This window comes from Xenopus tropicalis, chromosome 1 (genome assembly GCF_000004195.4).
Source record: "Xenopus tropicalis strain Nigerian chromosome 1, UCB_Xtro_10.0, whole genome shotgun sequence".
Lineage (NCBI taxonomy): Eukaryota > Metazoa > Chordata > Amphibia > Anura > Pipidae > Xenopus > Xenopus tropicalis.
Window position 1 is genome coordinate 22,954,724 of NC_030677.2, and position 18,385 is coordinate 22,973,108.

Sequence of the window (18,385 nt, forward strand, 5' to 3'; positions counted from 1 at the left end):
ATGTCTAGCAGGGATGTCTAGCGGGGATGTGTAGCGGGGATATCTAGCGGGGATGTCTAGCAGGGATGTCTAGCAGGGATATCTAGCAGGGATGTCTAGCGGGGATGTGTAGCGGGGATGTCTAGCAGGGATGTCTAGCGGGGATGTCTAGCAGGGATATCTAGCGGGGATGTGTAGCGGGGATATCTAGCAGGGATGTGTAGCGGGGATATCTAGCGGGGATGTGTAGCGGGGATATCTAGCAGGGATGTGTAGCGGGGATATCTAGCGGGGATGTGTAGCGGGGATGTCTAGCAGGGATGTGTAGCGGGGATATCTAGCGGGGATGTGTAGCGGGGATATCTAGCAGGGATGTGTAGCAGGGATGTCTAGCGGGGATGTCTAGCGGGGATGTCTAGCGGGGATGTCTAGCATGGATGTCTAGCATGGATGTCTAGCATGGATGTCTAGCGGGGATGTCTAGCGGGGATGTCTAGCATGGATGTCTAGCGGGGATGTCTAGCAGGGATGTCTAGCATGGATGTCTAGCATGGATGTCTAGCGGGGATATCTAGCGGGGATGTCTAGCGGGGATGTCTAGCATGGATGTCTAGCGGGGATATCTAGCGGGGATGTCTAGCGGGGATGTCTAGCGGGGATGTCTAGCATGGATGTCTAGCATGGATGTCTAGCGGGGATATCTAGCGGGGATGTCTAGCGGGGATGTCTAGCATGGATGTCTAGCGGGGATATCTAGCGGGGATATCTAGCGGGGATGTCTAGCATGGATGTCTAGCGGGGATATCTAGCGGGGATGTCTAGCGGGGATGTCTAGCAGGGATATCTAGCAGGGATATCTAGCAGGGATGTCAAGGAGAAAAGGCCACAATTTACAATAAATGGTGACAATTCCTAAATGTCACTTTTCTCCATAGATGACCATCAGATGGGAAATACCAGGGCCAGATGCAAAGATCTTTTAGCCCTATATATGGCATGAATGTAACTCCAATCTGAGGAGACAAAAATATATGTATCTAAGGGGGGTTCAACCTGTAGCCTTCCAGCTTTAGTTGAACTGTATCTTCCTACCCTGACAGCTGCCTATGAGTAGTTCCGGAACAGTGATACACTGCTCTGTGTTGCCTCAAGGGCAAGTAAATGTCTTTGGGCCAACACAGCCCCCAGCAAGTGCCTCAGATAACTTGAGTGACTATAGTCAGATCTCTCCCATAATCCCCATAAGGCAGTACCTTCTTACTGGCTGGTGGGTGGCACCCTGGGAAATGAAGAATATGGCTAGCCCCATGTGAAATTCTAGAGAATCTCTATTTAAGTATGTGTTTTGAAAAAAAAAATGTTTTCCCATGACAGTATACCTTTAAACATACATGTTGCAGGGCAGCACTGATTGTATTTTAAAGAAACTGCGATCAGTTCAGCCCTGCTGTCTGGATTTTTTAGATGTGTCCCTGAAGTCATGATACCTTAAGCCACACCCCCGACTAAATTGTACTTTGTGTGCATTATAAAGAGAACATTTTAAAGGGAAGGGAACCCTTATTCTTTTCATTGTCATTCATTCGGTCAGCGGCAAAGCTTTATTTCTGTGTAGAAGTGCAAATAACAATAAGGAAAGGCGTGGGCCGGCTGCTAAATCCAAAGGGGAACCGATGAATGAATTGCCCGTCTGCCTCCAGAGCTAAAATGAGAAGCTGAGAATTTCCCAGCTAACCAGATGAGGAGGTGTTAATGGAAATAGGATTGTAGTTATACATATAGTAAGGGGGAAGACGTTATACCGGCACGGTGATGTTCTGCCATTGCACCATAAACCCCTTTGCCCAGCAACTGGAAACAGTTACACACAGGGGTAATGTAGCTCCTGGTCTTGTTAATCATATGAAACCACAGGGATTTGTAGCCTGCATTTTGTGGGTTCTATGGGGGGCCGCTCTTGCCATGTTGCCCTGCTGTTCCCATCTTTCCTACTGTCACATTTTGGTGTACTGTGAGATTTTATGGTCTAGGTGCATATTGGCCACAGATGATTGTGTTACCTGGGGGCGGGTCTAACATTTGGGTGCAATTTACAGAGAGTGGGTGACTGTGCTGGTACTGTGGGGAAGTGGGTGAGGGTGGGTCAAACTCCCAAAGAATCTGATTGACTTGCCCTACTATTTCCATGTTGCACTAGTCCTACTCTGCCTTAAGCTGGCCACATGGAGGTACACATGACTGACTAGGCCACCCAACAAGCTTATCTGACACTGCGGGAGTACGGCACACAGTTACGCGCCAATGCAGCCCTCGTCTAAGGGAATTTTCAAACCTGTCTGATAGATATCTGGCCTATTTTTGGGCAGATATTGGTTGGGAAAGTAGTTCTAATTGCCACATATATAGCCCAATATATTGGTGACTTGGTCTAGAGTGGGCAAATTAGAAGCTTTTAATGGCCCCTGGATGGCCAGCTTTAAGGTCCCCATACACCATAAGATCCGCTCGCTTGGCGATGTCGCCAAGCGAGCAGATCTTCACCCAATATCCCCACCTACGGGTGGGCGATATCGGGGGGCATGTATATATATATCTTATCTATATATAGGAATATATAGATAAGGCCTGCAACCTGACTTGCCAACCTACAGTACATCTGAAATTCCTTCACGACGACCCACTGTAGGACTCGGCAAAAATGTCTCCAGACATCTACAGCAGACCGCCTAGCCCAGCACTGGACTATGTCCGAGGTCCAGGGACCCCCACGCACCCTCAGGGGCCCCCTGCCGCCAGCCCCACCCCCCAAACTTAGAAATACTTTGCTATGATTGGGGAGGGAAGGTAGTGGGAAGCAACAGAACTTACAGGTATTGGGTCTGGGTCGGTGGGGCCCACTGGGCTTTTTCCCAGTGTCCCGCCAGCCCAGTCCGACCCTGGCCTAGCTCACTCCCTATATGTACCAGCAGATGTCACTTTAAGCGCACTGTGGTGCGAGTTGTGGTTAATAAGCCAGCCTCCCTCTGAAGGTCATTGTGGGTCATGGGAGTTGTAGTTTGACAAGTACAACAGGCGTCACTGGCTGGACATATATTGATAATGATAATTTTCTCAGGTTCGAGACCCCAACCTTTCCCTGACTCCAGCCGTACAAACAAAGCAGATGCTGACAGTCTGAATCTCTCTCCCCCGTGCCAAGCCAGAGCGCTCAGTTAAATTGCCTTTTGTTCCATTAAGTGTCTCTGAGCACATGGAGAGCCAAAAGCAAATAAAGAGCTGATGAAAGAAATGAAGTGCATTGGCGGAGAGGCCGGGCTGTATTAGTGGCTGCGGAAGCTGGGTGTGACTTCTGTGGAAGGTGTTGAACTATAAAGCAGCGACACTGTACCACGCAGTATTACACTGAGCAGATCGTGCCACATAACAGGGGGCTAAGCAGTGAGCGGTATCACAGGCCATAATTACTCCAACATCAGCAGCTGCTTGTAAGGTTGGTACCCACGCCTGGCAGCCACTTACCTTATCACAAGCAGGTGCAGGGCCTTTGCGGAAAGAAGTCACCATCTTCACGCGACTGCAGTGAACTCAAACACTTAATTAGCAGCCACATCTTGCAGGGGGCAGAGTATAGACTGGGCTCTGGTTTCTGACAAACAATGACAATAACATAATGCACAATAATAATTCTCTCAATCTGCTTCTCACACATCCGGCATTTCTCACCGAAGCCTCCAAGACCCCTGTCCCATCTGGATGCACCAACACAGTGCCATTAGCTGTTCCAGGGGCTCCCTGCTCACTGGGGAATGTTTGTAGATTGTAAGCTCTTTTGGGCAGGGCTCTCTTCACCTCTTGTATTGGTTATTGATTGCTTTATATGTTACTCTGTATGTCCAATGTATGAAACGTTAATGTTAATAATACCCCTTCCTCTGCGCTGACCATATCACAGTGCCCAAGCTTCACCCATAGGCCCTCCTATAACCTACCCCTAAACGCTCAGTTCCCTCTCTGGCACACACATCGCCTCAGGGGCTCTAACCCTCTCTAAGCACTCCTTGTTGGGACAACAGGCTGCTCTTGCTAACTAGCCCTATCTACCTTTCACTCCTGGAGTGAACTCACTTGCCAGTGCTATCACTAGCTAGCCCAGGTACCAACCTCCCCAGAAGGTCTGGCCACAGGGTCTTGTTGCTGCATCTGATGTTCTCCGGCATACTGCTTTAACTATTTACATTACTAAAAGAAACCTCTTACTTTACCTCTTTACATGCTGAAGTTTTCTTGTGCCATTGAATCCACTAATAAAGACATGAAGTTATTTATCAATACTGGGCAAAATTGCTCATGGGCAGTAACCCTTGGCAACTGATCAAATTGTTGCATTCATTGTTCTACTTTCAGCTGGCTGGAAAAAGCAAATCACTGATTGGTTGCTATGGGTTACTGCTCACAGGCAAATTTCCCCAGTGTTGATAAATGAGCCCCACCTTTTTGTATAAAGCCTATTTATGGCACATTAATCACAACTGTACAATGTAGGCACGTGTGAGAGTGGCGGAGTGAAAGGTAGGGCTAATAAAAGAAACAGAGAAATGACTAACTGTGACTGATATCTATCCATGTATCTGTATGGGTTTTGCCTGGGTACCCCAGTTTCCTCTCACATTCTGGGAACAATGAGGCAGGTCCAGATAATACAGACCAACTGTACTGACTGTAAGCTCTACTGGGGCAGGGGCTGATGGGAAAATAGCTTTAGCTATTTGTGTATGGAACCTATTGGGCAGTAGGGGGTCAGTGATGCTGAGACCCCCAGCTATACACATGGATCAGCAGAAGGTACTATCAGGGCCCTATAGTGAGTCTCAGAGATTACTGTCACTATTCCAGGGGAGACTCACTTCCCAGCAATGACTCTTCCTATTGTTCTAGTTTTTGTAAAATGACTTTTTGAAGAACCAAAGAAAATATTTTAACCACAGGTGAACACACGTCTATAGCAACTGCCAACGTAGCAGCAGAGAGAATCTGTACATAAATACAGCAGGAATCCCTGAGCAGCGCTGGGGGAATGTTTGCAGAAGTCTCACAGAAACTTTGCATCATAGCTACACGCAAACTTAGTGCTGTTTGGTTGCACTTCCCACAGCTCCTTGTTGCATTCCTCATAATGTTATATATGTTATACTCCCCATCCTCTACCTCTCAGTGTTCCTACAGAGCCACTGCATAAAGTACTCCAACAGCTTAAGGGGATACCGTCATGATTTTTATGAGGTACTTTTTTATTCTAAAATGTTATTCTTGAACCAACAAATATATTTTTAGCTGTAATATTGGTATGTAGGCGCCATCTCAGTGCATTGTGCCTGAGTCTGGGCTTTCAGCCAGTGCTACACATTAGAACTGCTTTCAGCTAACCTATTGTTTCTCCTACTCCCATGTAACTGGAGGAGTCCCAAGCCGGACTTGGATTTCTTACTATTGAGTGCTATTCTGATACCTACTGGGAGCTGCTATCTTGCTCCCTTCCCATTGTTCTGCTGATCGGCTGCTGGGGGGGGGGGGGGGCAACTTGCAGCGCAGCAGTAAAGTGTGACTGAAGTTTATCAGAGCACAGGTCACATGGCTGTGGTACCCTGAGAAATGAAGAATATGGCTAGCCCAATGTTGAATTACAAAATTAAATATAAAAAAATGTGAAAAACAGATTACAATGCAGGATTCTGCTGGAGAAGATCTATTAACTGATGGGTTTTGAAAAAACATGTTTTCCCATGACTGAATTCCTTTAAACATTACATTCATTCATTGGTGAGACTGGAAAATATTGTAGTCAATATAACCAGGCAAACCCCGAAGTCTTTATTCTCCTGCATTTTGGGGTTGCTTAGCTTCGTAAGGGTTGGCCACTGCCTTGCAGGTAAAAATCTTTATACTCTACCCAGCCAGGGGGTGTATCTGTTATCAACATCTCCTGCCCTCCCTCAGCATGGGGCAAAGCCATCACAAGATACCCCTTCAGCTAGAGGAACCCAGGCACACAGATAGATCCCTGCCACACACTTCTTCGGTTTGCTAAAGGAATATTTGGGCAGTTCTACAACCTCTCTGGGCTCATTAAACCTTGGGTTCTAGGGAACCCACCAGATACCCTGGGCCAATAGAAAACTCCCAGCATCCCCAGTACATGTCTAACCAATAGATGAGAAACATATTACTCACAGAGAATAGACAGACAGACTGACAGATATTATACTAGTGAACAGATACATTATATAATTGATAGATAAATAGACAAATATATAATATAGACAGAGAGATACTGGGAAAGACAGACAATAAGCAAGATTAAAGAATATGTCCAACAACTCACCACTGAGAGACGGTGTACGGCCTTGAGCCTTCAGCTAGGGGAGCGGATACTACTTCTTTGAAGAGCAAATCTTCAGGCACAATTCTTAATTAAAAAGTAACTTTACTGGAGTAACGCTTTACACATATGTATATAGGGAGATATCGGAAAAGATAGAGATATATACGGGTCAGTTTATTAACCATTTTATGCAAAAACAATATAAAATATTGTGTGACCTTCACAATATTTTTGGCCCAAAAAAATCCATTCCAGATTGAAATTGACCAAAAAGAATCCCAGGGACATCTGGCACACCCTGTAAATAAAGTGACATAATTATCTAATGTGTGGGTGAAGACACACAGGGCTACTAAGCTACTTGTCACGGCTACAGAAAAAGACAATACTGATCATTTACTGATAACTGTCTCTACATGTGTTTTAGTAGAGGCAATTCTCAGTATTCTCTATGGCAGGGGATTTTCTGGAGTTTAGTAGCTTTGTGAGTCTCCCTCTGCATACATGCCATTCTTTTATAGGTTGCCCAAGGCAAAACACCTTCCTGTTTATGTGTTAAACTTAAAATTAATATTGTGCAAGGTTTGGAGATACAGAGGCCCCATTCTTCTACTCAAGTCTGCAAATCAGCCTGATAAGGGAATCTACTCTGTATAGTGAAGAGGGGCGGTTCTGGTGCACATATCTATACATGGCTTTGTATAAAGCAATGATTGATTTCCATGCAACATTCACTTTGAATCTGAAGTTTCTCTTATCTTGTCTCCACCTCAGGTAGGCCCAGAAGGAAAGAAACCCTGCCAAAGAGTATGGCGAGTTTCAGGGAGAAAACTCCAGTTGGTGCAAACAACAGCACTTCCCTGCAACCTGCCAACAGGCGCAACCATTCAGGTCATGGCCTCCCAGCCAGAGGGATCATTGACGTTGATGGAGTTAAACAAGTCAGCAGGAGGCAATCGGTCAGGGAGAACCTGGAAGGGAACCTGAGTTTTGAAGGCTACATTTCAGAGCTGAAGTCTTGCCAGGGCAGGATGAGGACAGGTGTCTACAGAACATCTGACCTCCCATCTATGGTGACTGCAAAAGGTGACCAAAGGAACAAAGGTTCGGACAATGGATACAAAGCCACCTTTGTGTAGTATAAACTGCCCCAGGATAGGGCAGCCATCATTCTCTCTACTCTTTGTATTTATCATTTCAACAAGATTTCATAACCATAAGGTTAAATTATTGACTTGGGGTTCTGTCACGAAGTAATATCAATGGAAGGGTGTTTATTTTTGCCAATTTTCACTTTTTTTTCTAACAAAAATGTCACACACTCAAAAAATGGAAAGTTACATGGATGAAAACTGTCCATCAGCCAAGAATGGGGCTAAAGTATTATCTTATCTGTATTGCCTACAAGACTGGCATGATATGGGTGTGAGATGTAATTACCTGAATATAGAAATCAGATATTTTTGTATGGACCTTATGAGAGTATATCTGTGCTGTGGGCCAGTATATATAGTCTTTATATTGTAAATGGGATTTACTGAACTATACTTTCCTGCAAGATGTTTAGTGTTGATACCTCTGAGCGAGCACAATGCACTTATATGGGACTCTGGTTCTGAAGCTATAACTAAACCACAACTCTCAACTGCCTGTTGCCAGCAGTCTTACGGTGGCCATATATGGGCGGATTTAAGCTACTGATTTGGCCTCTTCAGACCCATTTGGCAGTTTATTTTCCAATGTATGGGGCCTTTTTGGTGGGCCCACCTAACCGATATCTGGATGAAAATCAGGCAGATGTTGATTAGACAGGTTTGAGTTTCCCATCGGATTAAGGACCACATCGGCATGTTGATGTAGTCCTCAACCCAATGGGCTGCATCCCTGTTGGCAAACAACTGGATCAGCCCAGTATTACCCACCTCAGGAGGGCATCATGGCTGTATTAAGTCTAGTGCCACCCTAGGCACCGGACCTAAATGCGCCCCCAGCATGTGAAAGTGACACCACACCCACAGGTGCCTATAATATCACTTTCGGCAGAGCCTGGTGACACTTCCACTGCCAACATGCAGGATGCCCTCACCTACCTAGCTCCTCTGCCGAATTTACAAGAAAGGTTGAGACCTTTTTATTTTTAAAAATATATTTATTATTTAGGCACTCGAGGGCCACCCCCTTAAGCTGCTGTCCTTGGTGCAGGCCCTTGGGTGCCTATATATAAATACAACACCGGAGGGCATATTGGAGATAAATTTGGTTATTTGGTGACCTTGTCAAACAAGCATATCTTATAATATTATAGACCAAGGGCACAGAGTGGTACAACCTCCCCCAGGCAACCAATCAGCAATCAGATGTAAACGTGTATTGCAATTAGAAGGAATGAATGAGATTATCTAATTGTCTTACTGCCCGGGGCCATTTTAAATCATATCTATATATACACATTGATTCCAAACAGCTGGAGGTTTCTGAGTTTGACGTTCCATGTTGTAAATGTTTTATTGTCAATGTCATGCTTGTCTGTGTTTTAAAGCTGTTGTCCCCTGCACCCAGGATTCTTAGCCATGGGTGATGTATTCCCATGCTGCAATGCTGACCACAAGATATTAAATTATTTTACAAAAAGCTTTATTTTGTTAAATAGTGTGATTATGTGCCAGAGGAGCTACCAACCCATTAGTTGAGCCAATAGTATACATTTTGTTTCCTCCTGTATGCTTTGTGCATGGAGGTGCCCTGCGGCGGCTGAAGTGATGGTGTAATTGCATTCTCTGCAGATATAAAGCTTAAAATCAGCTTTAAAAATAGGAATTAAGGTTCTTAAAGTTACCAGGAGTGACCGGTAAATTGTGGCCTGAACTTGCCTCAGAGCTTGGATGCTGAGAGCGCACATGAGACTTATTGTGTTGGGCAAGCTTGTAAATCAGACTTTACCACCGAACCCGTGGAAGAGGGATCTAATGGAACAATTTTTCTACAATGTAGGACTGCTGGTCCCCTAAACAATATCTGCTATGAGATGATCCACCTACAGGGCACCTTGAGTGTAAAGTACCCATATATAGGTATATAATATTCTTTATTGAAGTGCCAAGAAAATGGCATGGCAATGAATTACTGGTGTTTAGTAAATTAAAACCAGTCAGTGGTAGAATTATCTCTGGCAAACATGTCCGTTCTCACTGCTTGAATGTCTGGCTTAAGGCTTTAGAGTATAAGAAACACAGTATGGGGTTTCCCTTGTACTGATACTGACTTTATTAGCCATTACCTTCCCACCTTCTCATATCTACTGTGCATCCTTTTTCCCTGCCACCCACACTTTATGTCAGAATTACCAACATAAATCATTTACTAAGACTCATCTCTGGTGGGGCACCCACTCACTGACAGACACTCACAAAGGCCCTATTGTGCTAAATTCTAAGCATGTAATGAGCTACATATGTTCTCTGATATATATACCTGTTCAGACTTCAAACTGTTCTCTGGTTGTAAATGTCCCACCGACCCTACAACCAGTCAGTGGTCAGAATGTCCAATGGTAGATGAAAAGTATGGGGTCCGAAAAACATGAATAAAAATAATAAAAAAAACCAACAATACATATAAAAACTCTGCAGATTTACTGATCCCGGCAACCATGTCTCAGTTTTAGCTTTGGGTCGAAAGGCAAATAAGAAGAACAGATGTCTATTGTTTCAGGGTACCACTCTCTACACATCATACTAAAGGGTTAGTGCTAAGGGGCACATCCCCAATAAATATGGGTGGCAAGGTTTGATAACCAGGACGAGGTGCTGTACAGGACTGCTGTATTTGCTGGCAAATATTAGGTCCAGGGGAGCCACAGGACAACACATTTTTCTTTTTGTATTTTATTCAGCCTCTGTTTAACGCCCCTATGTGGGGCTCTGGCTAGAACCCACCACTTAGCAGCAGAGGCCTATCAAGCACCTACCAAGGACCCACTGTGCTAGGCGGTCCATTCATTTATATGTATGAGGCCATAGATATAACTGGCACCTGTATGAGCACATATGCCAATACATGTTCCATTACGTGCCGCACATACGCACCACATTGTCATTGTGCCCAATACACGGTTACCGTGTTAAGAGCTCTCAGTGTGTAATTGATCTCTGTGTGTGAAAGGCTTACATTGTGTTGTCATCTGCTGTTTATTAACAGAACGTGATGGCACCTCAGGAAAAGGTTATTAAGCCCATTAGTCCTGTACGGTGTGCGCAGCTGGCACAGAATTAAATATGAAACACTTGACTTCATATAAAAGCGGAGGGGAAAGCAATGGAACAGCAAGGAGCCTCTTCCAGGGAAGCACATGGCATTTTCAAATGCAGAATATCTAGAGACCCTAGTATGTAAGCCCTAGTAGTGCAGAAATGAATAGGAGGGAATGTGATCAACTTATTTTGTTGCATTTACTGGGCCCCTGGCTCTGGATAGCTGGAGGGAAATACTAAGACACGCAGCTTTATAAATACAACCTTAATGTTGCTGGATTACAGCTCCCAGCCCACTTGATACCCCTGATATATTGACCTATGTTGAGAGCTGTAATCCCAACAACATCTAGGGAAAAGTATGGCTGAGCAACATCACCTCTTTAGGAAGCTGAACTACTGACATGGCTGAGGATGATGGGAATTGTAGTTACTCCACAATGACTTACTTACTAATCAATATCCTTCTCCCCTGACCAGTGCTTCTCTTCTTTCATATACACACCGGCCTAGGGTACTTTCTGCAGAGTGGGCAGCTGCCATCTTCCTGCCAGGTTCCCAGGCACCACCCTAGCCAGGCACATGTGCAGCTCAAGGCTTGTGCGCCTAATAAACTGACACCATTCCCAATGCTTAGGGGCACAGGGGAAGACCCTAATAAACTGACACCATCCCCAATGCTGAGTCACTGGGGAAGAGGATCATAATCTGGCATCTCCCCAATGTTTAGAGTCACTGGGGAAGAGGATCATAATCTGGCATCTCCCCAATGTTTAGAGTCACTGAAGAAGAGGATCATAATCTGGCATCTCCCCAATGTTTAGAGTCACTGGGGAAGAGGATCATAATCTGGCATCTCCCCAATGTTTAGAGTCCCTGGGTAAGAGCCTAATAAACTGGCACCATCCCCAATGTTTGAGTCCCTGGGGGAAACCTATTAAACTGGCATAAGGAGCTACCTCTATGGGTGTCTCTAATGCATTGTACCTGTATTAAAGGAATACTGTCATGGGAAACATGTTTTTTTTCAAAACCCATCAGTTAATAGAACTTATCCAGCAGAATCCTGCATTGAAATCTGTTGTATATTTATTTTGAAATTTCACATGGGGCTAGCCATATTCTTCATTTCCCAGGGTGCCACAGCCATGTGACCTGTGCTCTGATAAACTTCAGTCACACTTTACTGCTGCGCTGCAAGTTGGAGTGATATCCCCCCCCCCCCTCCCAGCAGCCGATCAGCAGAACAATGGGAAGGGAGCAAGATAGCAGCTCCCAGTAGGTATCAGAATAGCACTCAATAGTAAGAAATCCAAGTCCGGCTTGGGACTCCTCCAGTTTCATGGGAGTAGGAGAAACAATAGGTTAGCTGAAAGCAGTTCTAATGTGCAGCGCTGGCTCCTTCTGAAAGCTCAGACTCAGGCACAATGCAATTGTGAATTATTTGGGCTCCTCACACCTCATTACAGAAAACATGCTTCAAACCAATTAAAAGAGTACATACATAAACTCCCCATGCTGTAAAGCTAATAAGCCATTGAGGATGGCTGATGGGTAAATGACCTAAGCTGGATGCCGGCAGCTCACCTGCACGGGTGAATTTGTACTCAGTGCCAACAATTATGCTAATAGAGAATGCCAGGCAGCTGGGCGCTGTTCTGCGGCAGGAATGAGGCTGATGAAGATATTGTCAGAAGATATTGTCTCCCTATGTGAACAGCCCTAACGATGCAAAGAACACAGCTTATTTCAGATCACATACTGCAGAGTCCTATTATATATATATATATAATAGTGCCTATTCTCTGTTAGTGCAGTTTATATACATAAAGTGCATAAAGTGCATGTTCGGCTAAAAGGGATAGCAATGGGCCCACAGGTCTTATTGAAAAATTTGGTATGGGCCCCTACATCTCCTTTGTACTTCTGTGTATGCCTTTGCTTTAAAGGACAATGAAAGGTTAATATAAATTAAAAGTAAGTCTAAAGGCATAAAGGTACTTACTGCATATCTAAATTCCCAGATCCCTGCTTGCTTCTCTGAGATATGGTGCTGGCAGCCTACAGCAGTGTGAAGCCTACAGTGACATCACTGAAATCTCTCTCCCCTTCCTGTAGGTGCCAGCGGCAGCCTTCCTATTCTCTGAGCATGTGTGTAACTTGATCCTGTCTCCTGTTCTGAGCTACACATGCCCACCAGCCAATCAGAAGCGGATCTGGCAGAGGGGAGGGGGGGAGGGAATGAAACACATGTGCAGTATAAAGCAAGGAGGGAAAGGAAGGGAGAATACCTTTTTAGAGATGGCTGCCTGTTGTAGAAATGTAAGTGTGACTGAGTAAATATTTGATTAGGTGAGCCAAAAGTGTGGCGTTTTTACTAAACAATAGGAGGACTATTGGGCAGTATGCTTTTTACATTTTGACTTGCATTCTCCTTTAAGGCTAAAGCCGCCTTGGTCCCAGCCTATAAGCAACTGTGAGAGTAGGTACATACAAATAAAGGGCTGCTAGGGGCCGAGGAGTGACGGTAATGAAATGCTGACACCATGAAATAGTCGCCTTCCAGCTGCAACGTGTCTGTGCCAGTGAATGGGCAACAGGACAGTTGTATCAGGGCAGTGTGCGATATCCCATACACAGAGAAGATCCATTTACATTCCTTGGGATGGTAAATACTGCAGGTAAATAGAATCAGGCAGGTAAAACAAACAAAGGGAACTAAACAACAACAGAAGAGAAAAGAAAATAAACCGATTTAGTCAAGTGAAATAAAGCCAGACCTTGGTGGTGATGGGAGCTTATTGTTAAACACGGCTCCTCATATTCCCAGAAAATGATCCCATGGGCGCTCAGCGGCTCCAAAATTGCCAAAACATCATATTAGTTAATGGTCTGTGTTCCTTTTCCAGAAATATTCATTTAGAAGGTAGAATTACAAACATTCACTAATTTACTTCACTTAGCTAAGTCCAAATCACACAATATCCATCCTGTCGGCCCTTCGGCTAACTGATCTACAATTTCACTTTTATTGGCAGTAATAATGCGTATGGCTGCTGTATTGTGTTCCAGGCACATTTCCCCCTTATCTATTCCTACACACATTGCTCAGGTCTGGCTTGTAGGTATCACAGGTTCCTGGTCTTGGTAGATGTTTGGTGTCAGCAGGAAGAGTGGCCATATAGATCCACTGATTCCAGGATGAGCAGGTTGGGGGTATAACCTAATCTGGATAGGACTGAGGTCTTGAAAACATCTGCATTTTAAAGGAGACACTTATATTTAAGTTGGCCAAACACAAGGTATTGTTGGGTTCTGACACCCAGTCTGGGCCTAGTTGGCAGGCTGTTGACCCAGGTATGGGGCCCACATATTGCTACCCCAAGCAATGCCTGATTGGAGCTTGGTCAGATGTAAACAGGAAAGGTGGAGAAGCACAGTTGGACATGTGTGCAACATTTTCTTAATGGGACCACACCGCTCCCTAGTGGTGATTCAGCCATTGACTTAGGGACCAGATGATCAGATCAGGCAGCTTGTGTAGTCAGATCAGCAAAAGATCTTCCTGTGTATGGGCAGGTTTAGTATGTGCAATTGAAAATTCAGAGTCCTACCGTAGGTTCCAGTATTCAAAGGAAGTACTCATCAACAGGTAACAGGCCCGTGCTGGCTGTACAACTTTCAAATTCAATCCAAATAACCTGGAGAGTACACATGTTCTTCAGTGCAACAGTGTAATTTATTGAGATATCATCGCGATGATATCTCAATAAATGACACTGTTGCACTGAAGAACATGTGTACTCTCCAGGTTTAGTATGTGCCTATAAGCACTCTAATAGCTTTGCAGTGGCCATGTTGTTGCATGTTTTTATAGGCACCAATGCATAACAAGGGTATCTGGGACTGAGAGGGAAGGAAGACAGGCAGATGTGGGGCAACAGGGCTGAACTATCCCTGGGCACTGGGCTAAGGGTCTGTTATAAATAGGGTGTGCCTTCTGTGTGCCCGGCTTTCTGGATCCCAACCCTCCCAGCCCCTGGAATAGCCCGGGGAATAGGCTCAGCACATGTGTAATTCCTCTGCACAGTTTATTTCCCAATTTATTTGCCTTTCTATATTGTCTCCTTCATTCTCTCTGCTTGTTCTTGTGTCTTTAACCAGCGAAACAAAAATCCTAGAAGAATTCTGATATTGGATTATGTAAAAGATAGCGAGGAGAGACAACCTGTACAGACTGGAACACCGGAAGGACGTGGGTCCACTATAGGGGTCTGAGAGGTGAAGCTCCAGATAAGATCAGTCCCTTCTAATATCATTACCAGTATATATTATTAACATTATTATTATTATTAACATTTATTTATAAAGCGCCAACATATTCCGCAGCGCAGTACAATATATATATTTGTCAGAAAATTGGAAATTGAATTCAATGGGTGTTTTTTCCATTGTGTGGTGACTTTTTTTTGCTGCCATTGGAGTCAATGTGCATTTTTTCAGGGTAAAACTTGGCAAAACATTTTGCTCATCACTAGGTCACGGCAGTCAAGACAGATGAGTATTATTGGTCCACAAAATTTCCGTGGCTCCTCTTCACTTGTAGATGTTCCGATGCAGTTGCCCAGAACAAGAGGAACAAGACAAAGGTGGCTGCACTTGTGTAAGGCCTGCCGGTTGGACTACCATACAGGTCTGAACTGGGAGTCAATATAGGTCCTGGTATTTCAAGTACACAGCAGCCCAATAAATAGTGAGTGTCTATGGCATCTTACAGCAGCCCCTCTGGCATTTGCCTGAACCCACAGATTGCCAGTCCGGGCCTGCTACCATGCAGGTCAGCCCTTTACCATGCTATGGGTTACTGATGGATTATTTTCAGTGATTATTTACAGGTAATAGCGGGCAGGGCCCACAGGGCAACATCAGTTGGTAAGTGCATATTAAAACCCATCATATTCCAAATATGGCCCAGATTTAGTCCTAAATCCCAATGCCAAACCCTGTGAGGGAGTGATACCGCCTCTGTTGTCAGAAGATGTATATTTCTTTCTGCTGAAGTGCTGCCCCCTACTGGCTAATTGAATTCAACCTATAAATACACTAAGCAAGACAACAGTTCATTGGCTACAACATACACCTCCAACACATATTAGCCCAAAAAACTATTTCCATGACCCCTAAATAAAACATGCCGCCCTGGTACCCTCAGATAGCTGACATACCATAAACTGAACAGCACACTACAATTCAGGTTGCACTTGCCTTTAATTTTAGAAAATAATTTCCCTTGGCTTTAGCCTAAGCAGCTTATCTCTGCCACATTGACTTCTCTGCAGTGCTGCCGCCATTCATTCTAACAGTAGGGGAGAACAAAAATATTCTTATTAACAGCTTCTGAGCGTTCCAGCTTGTGTTTGGCTACGCTGCCTCCTACAGAGACACAACGGTATTGCACTGCGTATTATAGCATGACAGATCTGACGGCTTGTAATTTCACAAATGTTTAAAAACATATAGTCTTACATTCCTGCAGGTATGTGCAAGATTTAATAAGCTGCAATCTGCTACTGTAACATTATTATATATTATTATTATATATTATTATTATTATATATATATACACACACACACACACACACATATATATAACTATAAGTATTATTTATATATATATACAGTCACACACAGATGATGCAGGTTTTAGTGATGTATCTGGCACACAAAGTCAATTCATTTCAAAGGGGAAAGCTTATAAGGATGCAACAAGGAGTTGGCTTTGGGCTCCACCTGCCCAAATGAGCACGACCTATGGTTGGGTGGGGAGGAAATTAAAGGAAAACTATACCCGCAGAATAAATACTTAACCAACAGATAGTTTATATCATATTAAATGACCTGTCAATATTGCCATTTTACATTGGTTACTTTGAGCCGCCATTTAGTGATGGGCTGTGTGCTCCCTCAGAGATCAGCTGACAGGAAATAATGCAGCTCTAACTGTAACAGGAATCATAGGGGGCGGCCCTTGGTACTTAAAATGGCATTTTTCTATTTAGGATTGCCCAATGGCACATAATAATAAATACTATATTTTTATGAAATTGGTTTATTTAGATGAAGCAGGGTTTTACATATGAGTTGTTTTCTGTGATATATTTTTACAGAGACCTACATTGTTCGGGGGTATAGGTTTGCCTTTAAGCCTTAGCAGGCCTGGGAAATCCTCATTATTGAATACATTGGGATATTGGCAGAGAAACCTTATTGTTAAAAAGCTATGAGTAGAGAGTCAGCACTTATGGGACACATGCCCAACTGGCGGGATATAAGGTCGGCTGCCAGGAACATGAGCCAGCTGGCACAGGCGGCACAGCAAAATCTGTTTCAACTGAACATACTTGTTTTTAATAGATTACATAGTGTTTAGGGCGGGGTTCAAATGGCTGTAAAATGTAAGTGACTGTTCCCAAATGCTGAGTTTGTGCAAAAATGATTTTGTTTTGAGGCCAACTGACTTCTAGTTACATCATTGCTCTGCGCGTATAGATGCCTGGGATCATTATCAGTAATAGGGAGACTGGGTCATGTATGAGGTCATACTTATACCACGCCCACTTTCACCCCCGATCTACCACCCAGTGGGCTGTGGTGATGCAACCTTGCTGTGATGCGGTGGATTTGGGAGACCACCAAACGTTAGTGGTAAGAAGGATAGGACTGGTGCAATGTTGGGGTTCGTTGGGCTTGAGTTACAAGCAACGTATGCAAAACCTCTTACGTCTTACAAGTCATCATTTTGGCAAAAAGAACAGTCCCTTTATGCACTCACCCATACCTCCCAACATTTGAAAAATTAAAAGAGGGACAAAAAGATTTGGTGCGCGCAGTGCAGCAAATTTTTTGACCACGCCCACCTTTGTGGCCACGCCCCAATTAACACACCCCATTTTTTTCTAAAAATACTCATTTTATATATTTGAAATGGTGGGATCAGACGCAAATGTGCTATACCCTCATACTGTACTACCTAAGGAAAACAATATAGCAACTCCTACATATAAAATACAAATATAGAGAGAAGGCAGTCAGTTATAAGTGAGTTATAACTATGTACCAGTTTTGCCCCCATATACAGTGCCCCCAATGGCCCAATAGACAGCACCCCCATACACAGTGCCCCCCAATACACAGTACCCCAATACACAGTGCCCTTCATACACAGTGCCCCCCAAAACACAGTACCCTTCATACACAGTGCCCCCCAATACACAGTACCCGTCATACACAGTGCCCTTCATACACAGTGCCCCCCAATACACAGTACCCTTCATACACAGTTCCCCCCAATACACAGTACCCTTCATAGGCAGTGCCCTTCATACACAGTGCCCCCCAATACACAGTGCCCTTCATACACAGCGCCCTTCATACACAGTGCCCCCCCAATACACAGTGCCCCCCAATACACAGTACCCTTCATACACAGTGCCCCCCAATACACAGTACCCTTCATACACAGTTGTCCCCAATACACAGTACCCGTCATACACAGTGCCCTTCATACACAGTGCCCCCCAATACACAGTACCCTTCATAGACAGTGCCCCCCAATACACAGTGCCCTTCATACACAGCGCCCTTCATACACAGTGCCCCCCAATACACAGTGTCCCCCAATACACAGTACCCTTCATACACAGTGCCCCCAATACACAGTACTCTTCATACAGTGACCCCCAATACACAGTGCCCCCCCAATACACAGTACCCTTCA